Here is a 20,331-nt window from a genome sequence, read left to right on the forward strand (position 1 = left end):
TTTTGGTAACTTACACAGAAACTACAAAACGAAGCTATCCTCCATATCAGTTCAATCGGCACGATACATCGCAGTCTGCTCTTTCTTTGGACAGTTCTGGGTTTGATTCCCGTCGATGACTGGAGGAATTCTTAGAGCTAAATACTGTTCAATCGGGACTGTAGTTAGCTCAGCTCAGGCGGAGGAAGTTGGGTTCTCCCCTCTCTCGCCAGCGAAAAATTCGGCTTTTTCAGCCCGCATGATATGCAAATTGGCCACAAGAACAGATTCCTATATGACCAACAAGTCCCGATGCCGTTTAAATAATAATTTGGTTTTTTTAAATACAGAATGAAGTTCAATTTGTTTGGGAAAAGGGTCCATCGGAGAAATTAAATGGCAAAATACGAGATTTTACGTTGCTCCAATAGTGTCTTGTTAGAATTCTGTAAGAATATTTTGATCTAAAAGATAAATACTCTGAGTTCCATTTTTTCCCAGCTAGGAACAAAGTAGCAACTGTTAAATACAACCTTTACTTCGTCTCATTGGAATTCCAGTGACAATTATTTCACTGTGAGTATTCAGTATTTCTTAAACTAATTTTGCTCAACGCTCAAAAGTTAAAATACTTGTATCGTTAAAATACTTGTAACGTCAAACCAAAATTTCTTTAATTAATTACTCTCCCTTATAGTAATAAATTCCGTTTTTACGTTAAAAACGATTTTACTGGCGTTATTCCAAAAATTTTGTAACGAAAATCCGTCATGCAAAAAAGCGTTACGAAAATTTATTCCAGTTTAATTTATCTTCTACTGGACCAAATTTAATCTTCATCTTAGCTCTATAATAGAGGAAAATCTTTCAAACCTCTGAAAATTGCAGTAGTTTTTCCAGGATAGTGGAAAATATGAACATGTGATCGAGGAAATTTTCTCACGTAATAAACGGGTTAAATGGACGTATAGCATATCGTTCTAAATAAGGAATTTAGAAACAGAAATATTAACGTTTTAAGATACAAAAATCTTTCGGAAATGCGTTAATTCGAAAATGAGTCTGGTTTCAAGTCACCTGGTGTTTTCAGATTGAATGTAATTGTTTTCTTTACAATTAAACTGTGAGGCTGGAAAAGAGTTGCGCGCATTTATGAAAACATTCTTCAACTTGGACGTGTCATCAGATCTTTCGATAAATACTACAAGTAATGGAACAACTATAGATGGTGTATTTAGTCGTCAACTCTTCAATGTAAAAATTATATATCCTACTTTAGTCATCACATCCAATACTTTCAGTAACCGATATGTAATTATTATTAATAAAATAAAAACATTGTTATATTATTGTCCATGAATTTTATTAATATCTGAAAATTTAAACGTTTTTAACCCCTGCCGATGGCTCTTAAAAGTAAAACACGTTAAATATGTTAGCGGCAGGACACATTATGTACCTGCTACAGAAGTTTTTTTCATGCTTTGTTTATACTCTGGCACGACCACATAAGCCAGATTAGCTTACAACTATTTATTTTAACAAGAACATTGTGATGGGATCTAATTATGTTCAATTCAAGCACGTGTACTATTGCGCTTTAAATTGACAATTCGGCTAAGTCACGTGGGGTTTGTTACTTAAGAGTTTTCTTAAACGATTAAAAAACAAATTTCCATAAAAATTATTTTTATTTTGATTAAGAAAAAGAAAACTTATAACAAACATATTTTTCTGCTTTATTCGCGGCTGCGCACCCTTTAAAAGGCACTGCAGTGAGGAATAAGAAATTATTTGAATCAACGTCCGCCCATCAGATTGCATAAATATTAATACAGAATAATAATGACTTTCTGTTCATGCAGGAATTTTCCGCGACTTCCATCATTAGTTCGAAGTTAATTATTTACACAAATATTTCTTCACTTGAGTAAGCACATTCGAAAATCGATGACTGAAGTTTGCAAACTATGTGCGAATTGACATATCAAACAGAACCAACCGTTGACGACCTCTGCAATACGGCACCAAAATGCACCTAATTTTGAATGTAGTCAGTGGCTGTGAATGTTTCTACTCCTTTTTTCACGGTAATCATTTTTAAATGATAATTAGGAAATGACATGCTGTGCAGCAATTTTGACCTGAAAAGTATAATTTTATAAAAAGTAGATTATAAATATAAACCTTATTGGTCATGACGTTTTCAGGCACGTTAACATATATGCGTAAAGCGCCTATTGTCTTCATCCTGTCCGTCCATCCGTCCGCATGTAATAAAGAACTCGATTCGTAGTGGATAGATTTTTAATAAAATTTTATATTCGACTCTTTTGGAATGATTTATCGGACCTTCCAAAATTTCTTTAAAATTGGACCAGCAGAAACCAACAATTTATTTATGTATTATATTGTTTTTCGTAGATATTACTGAGGCTATGCATATACTGTATATTGTAACTGAAGCACTGGATATTATGTTTGTTGCTGTATGCTGATTGGAAGATGAAATGCTCTTGAGTCACGCATAAAATTCGTTGCTCTTTGCTCATTTTTTTTGTTATATATCATTTATTATTACTCTCTGCTAATGCGCCTAAAATATTACATTAACTGACTTGTTCAGACCTCATTACAACTATACTTGAATTCGTAGCATCGCATTTAACATCATTTTCTGGTGCCCCTTAGTCTTTTTTTATGATGATTGTTGATATTTAAGGCATTTAATGGTAGGCATGTCTTTTCACTACAATAATAATAATAATAATACAATATTTATTAGTCTTCATCAAGTACATGACATCAGAAACTCATTAAGGATTGTAGAAACCGTTATCAACAAGTTATTGTTATACGCTTGCTCAAACACAATTTTGACTATACAGTTCCCAATCCCACTTCCCGAAAAAAAAAGGAGAAAATAATAATAATAAATGTCAGTTTATTCCAATACAGGAAACTCCTATACAGGAGTTTCCAATATTGAAATAAAACTGAATACTATTTACACATTTTTGGGTTTGTTTCTGATAGAATTCATCCACTTTACGATGCTTCAAAAATTCTCAACTGTCAACTAAAGTAGTTTATAATTACATTATTTACATTTTTGTTTCAAATGAATCTTTTAAGTGTTTGCTGGAAGCCATTAAGTAACCTCACTAATTTTTAATTATTTAATTATGACTAAAGCCCATGTGGTGTGAGAACGTCAAAGATTGCTTTTTTTTTTCATGGTAATTTCAAAATGGGAAAGAATTTTTTATCTATTTAAATATACCTGGTTTTATCACCAGGATCTAAGCCTTTATAAATCTCAAATTGCTTATTATTATTCATTGACGACTGCGAAGATATATGTCTGTTACTAATCTCATTTTGTTCTGTGTAGTTTTTAATACGTGCCCTTAAATCGGATAGAATGCGTTAAATATAATTTCTATTTAGGCATTAAAAATGAATCAGAAATAATATTCCGTCCATAATTGTTTTATTGAAGAAACGTTTTGCAGAATAACAGTCGCTACTCATTCTTACATGTAGATTGTCTCGCGGCCTTAGTTGCCTCGACTCTTATCCTAAATAACTCAGTTTGCGTGTAGAACTTGTATAGGAACAACACAGCTTTGCTAAATAATTATTTCAGTCTCTTTCCAGCCCAGTTAACATTTTCCGGACGTGATGATGCTTCAGGCTTATCGACCTAATCGATTGCAAATCTATTTTGGATAATCTAAGCAATTATTTTCACTCCAGTGGAAATTACAAAAGCATCCTGCAATAAGAGGGAAGACTGCATACTGTAAAAAGCATTTACTCTGAAATTACTGGGAAAAGTTTATTCCTCTTAGAATGAAATATTTTAGAAAAAATGTTGAAATTGGCTCCTTATGCGCCTTCATGCAGAAGCGCATCATTAATTTTTCGAATAATACTACAAGTAGAACAGACGCATTTCATTTGAACGAAGCTGAAGTAAACAAGTGTAGGGGAAATGAATAAATAAAAATTCTAATTTCTGAAATTTCAGCCAAAAGAGCAGTGAACACACCTTTTATGCTGATGTGTACACACTACTGAATATCTAATGTAATCAACATCTAGCGTCAATAAATCTTGCTTTTCACTTTGTTGACGTGTGGGCTTTAGAAGCGAAGCTTTAATAACCAGTATCGCTCGGGGGTTCCTGAACAGCCCCCCCCTATGATCGCTTACAACACCAAACTAGCTATACGGGATCCCTCTGACTCCTCGGGACCGCCTCCTCTCCCCACGGAGGTCGACTTGGCTGTATGGCAGTTTCTCCACTGATTTGTTACGTATCCTAAAGGCCTTGTCATCCAGCGCGCACAGGAATTGGGGCATTCCGATTATCTAAAATTTTCCGTTACTGAGGGTTCCATCAATCTAGAAAAGAAGCAATGGATAAAAAGAGAAAACAAAAATTTTGGAAAATGTACCAGCGTAAAACATATTGTTACCAACAAAAAGTGTGTGTGAAGGACGATCAAAAGAAGTAAAATTTAATACTCTACAGTTAGCTGCCAACTTTTTAATAGCAGGCGCAACCAAGCGGTAATTATTTTTGTTTAGTTATTTGAGTTCTCTAATTATTATTATTATTATTATTTATTGAGGGTAAACCCCTAGCGTTGTCACTGTTATGGGTATTATTGCATCAGGCATCCATGTAACTATTCACTGCCTGCAATAAAGATATTATATACAGTTTACAAGCTAGAGTGGTGCAAATGGGCTGGTTCCATGTAAGTATAACAGGTATCATAATACGTATAAAGACTGTTAGGAAAACTACCGTAATTGGTGACTCTGCACTAGAATATACCTACCATCCAAATACGTGTCGGTTTCACATTACTGTCACTGCTATTCAAATCATTAGCTTCTCGGTCCCCTGTCTGGCCCCTATGACACACTCTACCTCCTTGGGCAGGCTTTCCGCCAGTTAGCAATAAACTCGCAGCAGTCTATCCGTTCGCTTTCCTACCAGGAAACGTTAGACTACTGGGAGCGTTGTAGTTTCTTCCCATAATTGTTACATAGGGTTCAGATCTCTTCTCTCTTCCTGCCATTCTAACTTTTGTATATTCATGTACATGAGCCATTTTAGAACAGGGCTCGCGGCATGGAATGAGGCATTATCCTGTTGAAACGCGAGTCAGTACCAAAGAACTGTCACATCATAGGGAGCATGGACTTGTCCAAAATTGCAAGGTTGGCGTTCATGGTTCCTTGCACAACTACCAAAGGTCCCAGGCCGTACTATGAGAACGGCTTCACACCATAACGTCACCTCCTCCGAATTTCATTGTTGGCAAAATGCACTCCAGCAGCTGATGTACTTTGGACATCCTTCATAAACTCAGCCGTCCATCTGATTGAAATAGCGTTGCGAGACTAATCACTCAAAAAACCGATTTCCATTGCTCTATATTTGAAATAGTGTTCTTTGCACCTATGTAAGTAAAGCCCGCTTACTGCGATTGATATCTAGCTTAGGTGCCACCATCCTTCCACATGAAACTGAGGCTGTAGAGCTCCGTCAGTAGTGTGCTCATACTGACCTCAATCCCCCTTTCTGTCTTTAAATCGAAGTTTGTTTTGCGGGAATGTATGACTAGCTTGTAGCATACCATTCCCGATAGTTTCTGTTCACGTGGAATGAACTTCCGTGGCTTTCCTGTGGTTTTGTTGGACACTGGCACTGTCTCGTTTCCGTTTCATGATATATCATAGATGATAGACTTTGAACGGTGAAGACTCGGAAATTGCACGAATTGACAAGTCAGCAACTTGACATATGACAATATCACCTCTCTGGAAATCAGTCAGGTCGTTGTATCTGCCATGACGAGAACAGTTAACTTGTGCGGTTCATACGCCTTTCTTGTATACCGCTAACTGAGTCACCACTAGTTCATCTGGGAAGGACCAATGGACTAAAAAAATCGTTGTGTGGGGGGGGGGGGGTAGATTACTTTCTTAGGGGATAGTGTAAACATGCCGGTTACTGTCGCTTTCCGGTTATCTAGGTTCTGGATAATAAATATTTTATTGTGATCAGGTATATTGTACTGCATGTATCACGCAAGTAAATCAGACTTCCTTGCTATATTTCAGGAACGTTTTGGATGATCAGTAATAATGAAAATTTTATTTATGGATATAGGCCGAAAAATGTCTTCTTGCTAAGTTACAACTTTATGAAATTTTTCCAATCATATGAGAAGCCTACGAACAAGCTTTTATTTATTTATTATATTTATTTATTAAGTTAATTTATTTTTTACGCAAAAAATTCAAAAGAGATTGTAGAGCTACTTTCATATAGTGACGTAAATTTTTGACAATGATAGGGGGTATAAAAAGGTTCGTACCCTTACCTAGAAATAATAGCCCTAGAAAGATGAAACTTCACAGGAATTTTAATCCTTTCCTGTGTACTCTCCATGTATAGTAACACATTTCTCCCGTTATGGATCACTTGTTTAATGCCTTTATCATAGAAATCCGCGCTTTTTGCCTGAAACCACGATTCCACGTCATTGGTGACTTCCTGAGACGGATCAAAGCGGCGTCCACGCAATGGTTTCTACATTTCTCGAAACAAGAAGTCTGACGGTCGGTGCTAGGTCAGGAGAATAGGGTGGATACTTCAGTAGGACAAATCCAACAATTGACGAGAACATTGCATTCGACATTGCTTCTGCAAAGGCGTCAGCAATCTTGGAACCCATCGTGCGGAGACTTTAGACATGTGCAGATGGTCGTGTAAAATGCACGGCTCCATCAACTCCAAACTATTTCAAATTGGCTTGTCTGACACCAGTCTCTGCTTGTGTGGTGCTGAGGAAACCTGGACGCACATTCTGTATCGCTGTAGCCTGTACGACGACAACAGATCTACACTACAAGCTGCTGTCAGCAACTTCTCTGAAGGAAATGAAGTGGCACTGACTGAAAATTCTCAATCGTTCTCAGCTCTACAACAATTCTTCTCTGCTGTTTTCACCAAACGAAAGCAACTCTTCTCAAGTCTATCAACATATCAACAACAAGGAACCAACCCAACACCTGCAATGTCTATCGATATCTCTTAAAACTGATATCATCTGCCATCTACTTTTTTTTAGCTGGTACCCCAGTTTGGGCAGCTGTGGTTACAGGATTAGATAGCACCCAATGGTATAGAACTATCTCCAGTGGGTGCGGTTTTCGTTCTTCCTAGGACAGAAAAAGACTACTATCTTGTGGTTTCTGTGCCACAATTTATACTTCTTATAGTTGCGTGATGTGATTTGCTGTGCGGACATGTTATATGTTCATTTCACTTATGACGTAATTAACATCACTCTTACTATGTATATCATTGTATATAATATGTATGTACATAGCGGATTTGCCAGTTTCTGGCTATGGGCCGCTTGTTGTTTTTGTTAATAAAGAATTGTAAAATGCGTCTGCGCGGGTAGCACAGTGGTATCGTCACCGTCTTCTCCAGATCGTGTGGAAAAGGCCTGGGTTCGAATCCCGTCGATGATGCAAGTAACTTTAATGGACTTTTTCACTCCATGGCTGAGTTAGTCGGTCTCAGGCGTAGATAGCAAGGTGTTTCCCCCAGAAACTGGGATTTTTCGTCCAGAAAAACAGACAAATCGACCATAGAACACACTCAATTAACAGACATAAGACACAGCACGGCAGATGAATTTAATTATTCGGGTGGCCTAAAAATAATTTTTTGGTTTTGGTCATGTAAAATGCTGTGGGTAGACCCATAACTAATTCCCACTGCATTTACGATGAAGTGAATTGTCACACGTCTGTCACTCAGCACTAGCTGCTCAACCTTTGCAACCGTGTCACTGTCTGTGGATGTTGATGGCCTTCGTTCTCTTGGCTCGTTAAAGACAATTGTATGACCGCACTGGAACTCCCGTTTCCACTTTTTTACAGTGAAATAGGATGGACAATTCTGCCCATACTCAGCTTTCATTTCTTCGTCAATTTCCTGAATTTTCTTCCCCTGCAAATGCAGGAACTTGATCACTGCTCGATACTCCACTTCATCAACCATAGCGTCCTTCTTCAGATTCCGGGTTCCACCTCTGGTGTACGATCACCTAGGGGAATGAAATTTCAAATATCAGTTGTTTGAGTATGCAGACAACTCATATTAAAAACGGCATCTTCCTACTGATGTCTTATCTAGGTCAGGGTATGAACTTTTTGGTAATCCCCTCGTATATGTTTTTTCGAGAATATTCTCAACACTGTGAATTTTCGATAATTTTTAAATAGGCTATGTATAATAGTATTCCGTTTATTCCTTGCTAGACCTCTAAAACTTTTAGAATCATATTCAAAGATAAGTCTTTGAATATGACTCTTTGGTCGACCCTGGCTCCACTTAATCTCGTTTCAGTTTGCGTTCAGATTAAAATATCTTTGACCTTGAGTGGAGGAAAGTTGGGAAAAATATTAAAAATGCAGAATAAAATGATGACATAAAGTTATTTTCATTTTAACATTCATAATTTGAATCTGTATGTCTAAAAATTTGCAGAAACGTCTTATTTTGACGATACTCCTGTTCTTTCCTCTCGACCGCTGGCTCATCAGGATCTCAGTGCCATGACATTTGTACTTCTGCTTTATAAGATTTAGTCTGTGCTATGTATGTCCATTTTTCAGTTATTGTAATGGTTGTTATTTGATTTTTTCGCAGAATGAATGATACTGTACTCGTAGATACTAAAACTTCTCTCTGATGCAGCAGTAGTAATAGTAGCGGGCAGATATACTGTGTTGAGAGCGATTGTTTTGTTTTTAACTCGAAGCAAGTCTCTCCACCAGATGTAAAGTACACCTTATAAAAAAATGGGCTTCTCAGGTTTTCCTCTTTCTCTAAAATCGCCCAAAGATCCTACAGAAGATTCTTCACTACATCTCTCACAAAACTGTATATGAACTTAGTTCCTTTTGAGTGAATAAAGTTCCTTCAAAATGAATTCTTTTTAAGCCACGTTTTTCCTTTCTTGAAGTTTGGCTTAACAACTTTTTTTCTTCTTTCCTAAGAAACTGGCTTTTAGGAAGTACCTATTCAAAGTATCTACATATTTCCTGCAAAATTCATTCTTCAACTATACTTATTCTTAAATTTGATCATATGCCAGTATTGTAATCCACTTCACAATGGGAGTGATTAACTAAGACAGTTTCTGTATGCCAGCCCAAAATGTGCCTTCATTCAGAATCAACAAAATGCTATTCTACTTAAGGAAATTGCCAAATCTTTCTTCGCAAGTTTAAGACCATGTTTCTAATAAGCTCCTTAAACAAAACAGAACTGAATGCCTCTTGGTATTTACTGATAATTAAAGTGTGCGGTGTTACTTTTCAATTTCGATTTCTTGGAAATGAAACAATTAATTACTTAATTGTGTATGTGTTGTTAATTTTCTCAGCAATTGATTTAGCTCTGAATTGTCTTCTACAGTCTTTACAGGTGCAGGAAGTCACCTGTAAATTAATTAATAAATTTAGCGTATGTGTGGCACACTTTGTGCATTTGCCTAGACGTTGAAATTTCTCTTCAAGTTGGTTTACCATTGTTGTAACATTATCTGTCACAATAGCATATATTTTTGGAACACCTATTTCAGCCATGACTTCGTTCATCTTTTGAGCTATATATTCTGCAATGGAGCTGTAAGTCTTCTTGGTGACGGTCTTGTGAAATACTGGATGAAGTGTCGTATTGATGTAATTCATAACTAATTCATTTCTTCAGTTATTCCAAGAAGACATATAGTGGACATAGTATATTTGTTAGGCAATTCCTGTGGTTTTCCCACAAATCCGCTTTAAGTACTCTGTGATGATGCACAACTTTCCAAAGCCAGTCGGTGTGGGTTATGTGGGTAGTGTATTGTTCGACTGGTCTCTTAGTTATCTTCCGGTAATTAAGAGACCAGTCGATCACCAAGAAAGGAGTTCCCAGCATCCGTCCACGGCACGGGGAGCCGGACCAGGGACAATACAAAAAAGGCCTTAGGCTGCCTGCACTCTTGCGATAGAGAGAGAGAGAGAGAGAGAGAGAGAGAGAGAGAGAGAGAGAGAGAGAGAGAGAGAGTGAAGGGAACCAGCAGAAAGGAGAATTTTACAGAAAAGATGAAGGCAGTGAAGACATATGGAGGCAGCAGAGCTGAAGGCACCTCCAAGGCGAAAACATGGAGAGGAAAATTCTTAGTGCAAGATGGGGATTTCCATAGAGAAGGGCGTGGGATGTGGTGGGGTAGGAAAGAGAAAGTGCAAAAGTGTGGGTAAAAGTACTACTTGCTGCGAGGTTGAATTTGACTATGGCAAAGTTGATTCACTGGTGCTGAAGGCTTGTCTGATGGAATGATCAGGATGGTGCAGCAGAGCAGCGAAGAGCAGACGTCGACCGTCAGTAGGGCTTCAAATCCACCCAGAGTATTCCCTAGTTAGCTGGAAGATTGAGAATGATGGTGCTTTCAGATCAGTGCCGTCATTTCTACGAGGAGGATGTCCAGTTGGGAGTTGGGTATTCATTCAGTTATGATTGTGGCCGGTGATCAAGGAAGAGAAGGTACGAGGAGAGGCAGAACGGTTTCAGGAACGTCTGGTCTGGATGTCTCATTTATAGGATCAGACTTGGAGAAATGATACCAGCGCCTGTTGAAGACTGCAGAGGCATACCTGCTAAAAACTAAGAACGCTTCTTTTGATTCGAACAGTTTGTTTTTCGGACTGAGTGTGGTTAAATTTCGATCCAGTAACAGTTGATTAGGTGGATCCAGGTATATGTTACACGAGTGCATTACTTGGTGCCAGTCCTCCAGTTCTCCCCATTCACATTGGGCATCATCTATAAGTCCTAAGTCCTGAAGTTGCTTTTTGAATGACCCATGTCCTGCCAGAAGAGAGGAAGTATGTTCATTACGGAAGAAACAGTCAAGTTGTTGTTGTTGTTTGTTGAGGTGGGAGACACTAGGTAGAAATAGCTTGGTAACATTAGCATTAGCATTAGCAAGGGCACATGGTGCAAGAAAGCAAGCTTATATAGCATCAGCCAAAAAAAAAAAAAAAAAAAACCCACACCCCCTTCTCATTTCACTCTTCCACCCGCTCCAAATGTTTGTCTAGTTCTGCCTTGAATCTATTTAAGCTATCAACTTCTAAAACGACAGATGGAAGTTTGTTCCAGCAATCAACCACCCGCTGGCTAAAGGCAAACTTCCGCACATGCATCCTACAAATGTCTTTCCTCAATTTGAATTTATGCCCTCTCAGGCGATTATTCTGAGCAAGAGGAAGAATCCCATCAGCATTGAGCATTCTCAAACCATTTAAGGCTTTATACGGCTCAATCAGATCACCTCACAGGTGCCTAGTCTCCAGACACTGTAATTTGCAAAACTTAAGCCTTTCTTCGTAAGAACAACCCTTTGTTTCATTCACTAATCTTGTTGCCCTTCTCTGTACTCATTCCAACAGCTCTACATCCTTCTTAAAATTAGACCTCCAGACCTGTATACAGTACTCAAGGTGTGTCCTGACCATTGCCTTATACAAGGGTATAATCACCTCCTTATCCCTGCGAGAAAAATTTCTGTATATTATTGACAAGACACCATGAGCTACTCATGCAGACCGTCTGCACTGCTCAGAAAACTTCATATTTGCCTGCACAATTTGTAAGTACTGCCTTTGGTGGATTCATTCCAACGGATTTGCCAGAGGGACACAAGTTCCTGCCAAGTATGCCGGAATTCTTGTTTTGGAACTGCATCGACAAGAGTTTTTATCCCAAGGAATTCAGCTTCTTTGTTCTTTCTGATAGCATGCGAAAGCCCTGTGAAGGCCTTTTGGAGGTCAAGGGGAATACAGTACAGCCTGCCAATACTTGTAGTGCTTCTGTATACATGCCAGAATCATTTTTAATAACATCAACCGTTGTGTCTGCAGGATTAGACTCGTAGCGTTGATGATGGACAAACGATGAAACCATATGGTAGGGCCGTATGATACGATCGGTACAAAGACAGCTGAATAAAGAAGGTGGAGTGAACGGCCCTTAATTTGTCTTTGCGGGTGAAGCGAGCAAGCATACTGTTGTAATTTTTGGCCTCCTCTTTCATGGACTTTTGATGTGGCACGTAAGTTCTGCGATCATTTACGGTAACACCTAGAAATTTGAACGAACGTTGATTCTTGAGTGCCTGTCCTTTATAACGAATAGTTGGTGGTCTGTTGATGAGATTTTCAGCTCTTCAGCACAAACCGACAGGGCATTCAAGACAGTTTTGCGTCTGGTGTCAATAGCCCCTCCACAACGATAACCAGGTCATCTGCGTGTGAGAGCTGTGTGGTATGGGGGAAGTCCCGCAAGACCCATTCATCCAGAATCATATTCCAAACAGCTGAACCCAGAACAGAGTCCTGGGTGCAGCCTCTGGTATATTGGCAGGTGATACTATGAAATTTTGTTTAGATGGTAACCTTTCTGCTAGAGAAGTAGCCTGCAAGACATTTGAAGATGTTGAAGGAGCAGCCAGATACTCTGGCTCACCGCAGGATTCCTGGTCACCAGACGGTGTTAAAAGCTCCCTTAAAATATAAAAAAATGCGCCAGTACGTGACGTTACGCCTAGTATTACACTGAAATCCAAAACACAAGGAGCTTCAACCAGTTGCTTTTCTATGAAACCTTCAGAGTCGTGTGCATCGTGTTAGGCCCCAGAACAACTGAGGTTGTGGGGCATCGGTATATTGTATCTGCAAATTGTGTTTTCTTCCAACAAACAGGCAAATCTGAGCTCGATTTGCCTGTTTGTTGGAAGAAAAACCCGACTTCCCCGGAGAAAAACGATACAACTCTCTCTTCAGACCGACCAACTGAGCCACTTAAAACGTCCCATAAAAATTCCTCGCACCATTGATGGGGTTCGAACCGAGGTGTGGGTAGGATTGGTTATATCAATTGTGCTACTCGCGAGGACTATTAGGACCAATGAGGACCTATACGTTGTGACGTACTTATCGAAACAATGAAAAATGAATGCAGTCATGTGTGACACAGCTAAGTGATTATTTTTATTTATTTATTTTATTTTTATGTTTTGCTTTTAATTATTATGTGTAAGCTGGTTGGTTATTTGTTGTTGGTTATTTGGTTTTTAGGAGCATTAGCAACTAAGGCCATATTGCTCCGGGAATATGCAGTGGTCATTCCCTGACCTTTCCGCATTTTGCCGTATTTGGTGGTGACGGGCTCGAACCCCGGTCTAATCAAGAAGCGTGTGCTACGCACTGCTGCTCCTTCCCACCTGGCTACGGAGGCGCCCTATGTGTAAGCGCCATCTGCCAAGCAACGCTGTATACAAAAATGCAGGTTCAGGTTTTAATGAATTTTGCATTCAAATTTCATAAATTTCACTACTAATACTAAATTTCATACAATTACTATAAATGTAACATCGTGCTGTTGATGATCATTTAAGTAGATGTTATTAGGCTGCTCTTATGAAAATACAGAATTGCTAAGCAGAAGCATTAGGATCTTCCCACTATATTAAGTCCAAGGGCTGGCTGCACCTAAAGTTCATATCGAGGTTGCTATCAGTGACTGTATTGGTAAATATCAATGGTTATTCTCATAAATATAAAGCCCAACGAGCCAATATGTAGATTCAGGACATCAAAAGACAGTAGTCCGAAGGTCTGTTCTTCTTCATGGTCTCAGGAATCAGCAGCAGCACAAGGAATCTGTTTTTTGGATCCGGAAGATAGCAGCGATCCAAGAACTAGCAGAACAAGGAGCTGCAATTTAGTCTTGGAATCTTGCGGCACAAGGAGCTACTTTACTATACAGGAACTAGTAGCACAAAGATGTGCGTTAGGGATCCGCATTTTTTCACTAGAAATGGTGAAGGGAAAGAATCACTCAGATATGATCGTCAGGGCATGCCTAGCAGGTGCTGCGGTACAAAGAACAGTTATTCTTCTTTTTCCAAGAAAAACAACCTGGTGTGCATCGTCTTACTAGGCTGTTATTGGAGTATTCCAAGAATGCAGAAATTGAGCAGATGCCAGCGGGAACAGGTGCATCCGCAAGGCTAGATTGACGAAGTATGCTGTGTTCGGAAGGGTTGTTAAGGCTTTCCGCGTCAAATTCTATTTATACTCCGGCACTACCAAACAGGATAGAGTTTTCTACTGGATTTCAGGGTTGATCATTCGGTTGCGTCAGACCCTGACTGATACCCTCATTAGTATTCCTACCATGCCAAGTATTTTGCAGAGAATTGATTTCGTTAGTCGAATATCATTCCACATGCTGTTGACCTTGGATATGAGTCTGGAAAAAAGACTGCACTGTCAAAAACAAAAAGAGTGTACTCATAAAGATTGGAAGGTCATATGGTTTGATAAATCTCGTACCTATTCTGAAGTGAAGGAGTTCTCATACAGAGGAAACCACATGAAGAAACAGGGCCTCTTTGTTGTGTTGTGTAGTTACAATATAAGTTTCTGATGAAGGAACGATGTCTGCGTGAACAAGACAGTTAACTTATTTTTTGGTTACGCTATGAAATATAATGGGTGTTTTCCTACGTTAATGTGGGTTTTTCAGCTTGTTCAACATGCAGATTTACACTTTTACAGACACACACACACTGCCTTGGCACTTTATTATGACCATGAACTATTGTATTGGACTGCCTATTGACCTCAATCTCTGCTCCGGCAAATGTGGCATGGAGTGAACAAGATTTTGAAAAGTGATATGAGGAACATTGGAGCAATCAGCTAAAATAACTGTCCTTAATTCTCGGAGTGACGGGCAGAGGAGGATTATGCCGACATTTTTTTCAGTTGATTACACAGATGAACTGGAAAGAGATCGGCGATTGGGCTGGCCAGGCAGGTGCTTGAAATCTTCCTCAAATTATTCATTCACACGTTTGGCGTGTTGGATGGTTGCATTGCCATCATGAGAGTACTACTATCCATAGTGATAAACATGCAGCCTTGCAATGTGTATCTTATCTTTAACGATGTGCATTTAGTTCTGACATTCATGATGCCCTCCAGTGGAATCAGTGAAAAAGGGTATGCTCTAAAAAAAGGCTTATATACAGTGTGGCGCATACTCACGTTATACATTCACTGTTAATTCTTCGGTATATGCCCACTTGTGTTAATATAATAATTAAAATAAATATAGCACATTAAATACGAATGAGTGCAACTGATGCACGGCCCTCTCCAGCATGTTTTCTTATTTAGAAGCTCAAATGTGGCAACCTTTACTACATCTACTGTTGGTGTTTGCATAAGCTATAATAATATTAATCATTCTACCACATATAGATTTAATTTTACCACCGTAAATACTGCAGGTATAAGCACTTAAATTATTAATATTTCCGATTGTTTTTAAATTTCTCTTTTGATATCATTTAACCAAGAATATGGATTAGGCCTAACGTATACTAAAGCGTATTGTTTATTGCAGTTCGATTTTTCTCTTTAAATTTAATATATCTTTCATTTTCTGTTGAACAGGATAGTTACCCATAATTCCGTTTTCTTTACTTAACGAAATTTCATTACTTTGCTCAATTAAGTTAAGCAAAAAGGAAACATTTTCTTCCATACCTTTAAAAAGAATCGTTATTTTAATTCGTTGAAATCTTACTGTTATTTTTAATTATCTTATCTTACTATAATAAGGGAAACACTTTCTTTAAATATATATAACCATAATTTTCAGGACGAATAGCTAACAAAATCCAAAAGAAATGGATAAAGTAATGGTTTTCATTATAGTATCATCGAGTTACTAAAAATACAAAGTTATAATTAATAAATGCATTATAAATGTAATCTAAATATTACGAAACTCGTTTCTTGATAACATACGGAGAACCCGAGTCCGTGCACTTAAAGAAAGCCATTATAAAATTACTTATTAATACAACTGACTCCAGTCATTTATTATTATGTTATTTTATTTTTTAGCTACTATGATCTTAATTGATTCCTTACTTCTGTTATATGCATTATATTTTATAAGCTGAGTAGATATTTCAGAAGCATACATTTGACGCAAATTGCTTCAGTTTTCGATAATGGAAGCGTCGAAGTGAGAAATATCTTTCAAATGTCTTTCACCAATTTGAAGAAAACGATGAACATAGATGTATACGTCAACGGTATTAGGGTCCATTAGGTCTCGCATCACACTGATCTAGGGCTTACTTGGGATGAAGGCCTACCTTTCCAACGGCACTTCGCCAACACTAAGGCAAAAACTCTCAGCAATGTGGTCTATAAGACAGGAAATTACTGGTGTAAACAATTACAAACTTGCCACTCACTACATTTGTACGAACATGTCTTGTTCTGATTTCCATTTATGCATCAACGATCTGATCCTCTGCTTCCCCCACTAACTTAAAAAAATTCATGGGTATTGAATACTGGATTTTAAGGTAGTTGAACCGTCTTAGTGGCCACCCTTTCACCATCTCCTGATCTATAATGTATGTAAACCTTGGTTGTACCTCTTGGAATCAGTTGCCCATGGCTGAAAAGCTACGCAACCTCTGTCAGCTCCTCGCCGATTGCCTTGATGCCCCAAATGTCCACAATCTTGTTGGGGGGGGGGTGCCCTAGGCTGTTCCGCGTTCTTTGCAATGACGCGTGGATTCCCCTAAGAAGTTCACTACAGAATTTAACCATGCTTCGAGGATTTTTTCCGGCTAACATCCTCCAAACGTACAACACCCTGAAGATTGACCCCCACAAGTTCTGTGATGATAAAGCGTACAGGTCTCAGAAGTTACAGGACATGTACCATCACATACAGCTGTAGCAGTTTACTGATTATTCCCTTCAGGATGGAATCTCTGTTTAATTAACCCTACTTTGCTCCTCTGCTGAGGAGAATTAATCTGTTTTAAATTATTTGTATGTATCATTATGTACAGGGTTGTTAAAATTAAAGTATCCCTATGCAGAGGGCTCTGGAGCGAGTTCTAAGGCTCGTACTGAAGAGAAATTTGGACAACAGGTACAATAACGAATGCGCTCGCCATTTATCAGGAAAAAAAATTAGTTACAAAATTTGTCACTGTATGGAGCTGTGGCAATACAAATCACTTGAACAGCGCTACAATTGTTCGGGTCCTCCATTTTGGTCAACAATTTCCATTCGAAGAACAGCATTTTCTACAGCAGAACGTAACATGTCAACTGGAATAGCCAGCACATGACGTCTAATGCTATCCTTCAGCTCTGCCAGAGTTTGACATCCTTTGCGATACACAAAGGTTGTGGGGTTTTTTTCAAGAAAAAAACCCCAGAACCAGAAGTCGCATGGGGTGAGGTCCGGTGATCAGGGTGGCCAAGATGTCTATAAACAACTGCTGATGACCCGTTAGTCTGTAAAGTGTTGCCTTAGCAATCTTTAGACACAACGGTGGATGTGGGGTGGTGCACCATCTTGCATGAATATGGTATCCTGAAGACACCCACGTTGTTGCAGCTCTGGTATTGATAAATTTGCCAACGTTTCATAATATCGCTGTCCAGTGACGGAACAGGTGCGTGGTCCAGTCGGTGTTACCTGTTTAAAAAAATATGGCCCAATCATGAATGTGGCCGTAAATCCACACCACACTCACTTTTGGAGAATGCAACGCGACCTCTTGGATAACTGGAGGGTTTTCTGTTGCCCAAATGCGACAGTTGTGCGTATTCACTTGTCCATTTAAGCAGAAATGGGCTTCACTCAAAAAGATGTTCCATGGCCAAGTGATATCCACTGCCATTCGCGCCAGAAACTGAAGTGCGTATGTGAAACGAATATCTCCATCGCCATGCTTTAGCATGTGCATCTTGTAAGGATAGTACCGCAACACCTGACGCATCACTAGCCTTACAGTGGAATACGGCATGTCCACTTCACGAGAAGCAGCTGGCACACTAGAAGAGCTACCATATGGAGCTTGACTCGATAAATCCACGACAGCCATAGCCACATCTTCAACGCGAGAGGAGTCCGCTCGTTTTCGACCTATACCTGGTTGAACACCAAGATGTCCTGTCGGTTAAAATTTCGCAATCATTTTGCGGACAGCACAAACAGCCATAGGTCCACGTGGGCCTTATGCGCTTCTGACGCCGGAATTCTCTGATAACCGCAGCTGCATTGTTGCTGTTCTGATAGTACAGCTTGACTGATAGCGCCTTTTCCTGTAACGTTGTTGGCATTGCTGCTGTAGTACAGGCAAACATCAACTGTATGATTTTGGAGACTGCTTTGCTTTTATACAGTATAGTAGAGCTGAGTAGTGGCGCTGTGGCAATAACTTACGATTATGCAAATAACGTAAGTTATTTGCACAGTCGTAACTAAGATAGTTACGCGGAATACAGTGACAAATTTTGTAACTAATTGTTTTTTCCCAATAAATGGCGATCGCATTCTTTATTGTACCTGTTGTCCAAATTTCTCTTCAGTACGAGCTTTAGAACTCGCTCCAGAGCCCTCTACATAGGGATACTTTAATTTTAACAACCCTGTACGTGTACGATAGGTGTATATAATTGCACCCTCCTAGCTGAAGGTTGTTCAGGGGTGAAGCATACTCAAGAAATTGAGTAAATAATAATAAATGCGTAAATTCTTATTCCCGATTCATTACTATTGCTCTATGAACTTTTTATAGAATTCTGTAACTGAAAATTTGCCTTTATATTTCAGCAATTTTTTTAATGAAATAAAATTGATTTTTGATTAAAGCAATCACTTTTATGCGCGAACCGAGATTATTTCGTTTCTGCGCATCTTCTCTATTTTATATCCATTCCTCCGATCAACGGCAACAAACATAATATCCAGTACATCACTTACAATACAGGAACACCCCTACTTGCGTAAGAGTTGCGTTCCGCGAACGCTGCGTAAGTTGGATATTACGTAAATCTGAATTTCCCCCATTCTTGTGCACGCTGAATTGATTGAATCAAAAAAGAAATGTTCGACGAACATGTGAATAGAATTATTTATTGTTTATTCATTTTTTATCTCATGCGCAGGAAAAATTACAAAAGCGTGCAATTTAAAAAATTTCAAAATTATTAAATTACAAAAAAAGAGAGGAGACAGGCATAATGTCCATCAGTAAGTTTTACCTCTCGAGCATCATCGCCAGAATCGACGTCTTCAGCTGATAAGTACGCCGCTGCAGAGGTTGAGAACTGTGGAGATTTAGAAGGGATCGGCCGCTCAACCTTACGAAAGAACATATTAATGGAATGACTTGACAGTGGCTTTTTTCTTTTCATCGTAGATTTCTTTGTAGCAAGCAAGCAAGCATATCATTCACCCCTCTGTTAACTTTTAAGAATCGTTCGCTGCCAGGATCCATCTTTTCAAACCTCGCCATTGCCGATGCAATTTCACGAAATGTCATTGCCATCTCTGGTGATGAAGCGTCTCGGCTCCTCATTTGGTTCATCTTGAGCTTCGTCAGCATTTTCTTCTTTCACTATCGCTGCCTGTAAGCCAGTAAGTTCTTCGTTAGATAATTCCTTCTCTTCTTCCTCTGTTAACTCCTCCACGTCTTTCCCAAAAATCTCTAGCAGAAGTAGCTCTGCAACCTTTACAATCTTATCTGTAACCTCTTCATATGATTCATCTTTTTCAAATCCTTCGAAGCCTTTTACGTGCCGTGGGCAAATTTTCTTCCATGTGCCATTTAAACAACTTTTAGTAATTTCCACCAGGATTTATTAATGTTTAAGATGACGTGGTAAATATTATAAGATTTCCAAAAGTCTCTTAACGTAAAATTTTTCTCATCATTTACCGCAGACCATGCTTGAGCAATTGTTGTGCATAAATAGTCTGCTTTTAAATTCGAAATAACACCCTGATCCATAGGTTGGATGAGTGAAGTCGTGTTTGGCTGTAGAAATATGACTCTCACGTTTGAATTAAAGTCATCTAGATGCGTAGGATGCGAGGAGCATTATCTAATAGAAGCAAAATCTTGAAAGGAACGTCGTTGTTTTTTTTTACAATATTTTTCAACCTCGGGAACGAAGCAGCATTTAAACCAATCCTCAAAGAGAGAAGTAGTTATCCATGCTCTCTGGTTCGATCGGAAAAGCACGGGTAGGGTGGCTTTATTGATGCCCTTAAATGCAAGAGGATTTCCAGAATGGTACACAAGCATTATGAATGCAGCGTACACAGAATGGTACTCTGCATTAGCTCCAAGCAAGAGC

Source organism: Mastigoproctus giganteus, chromosome 7 (genome assembly GCF_048544385.1).
Source record: "Mastigoproctus giganteus isolate SK-2022 chromosome 7, ASM4854438v1, whole genome shotgun sequence".
In the NCBI taxonomy this organism is placed as follows: domain Eukaryota; kingdom Metazoa; phylum Arthropoda; class Arachnida; order Uropygi; family Thelyphonidae; genus Mastigoproctus; species Mastigoproctus giganteus.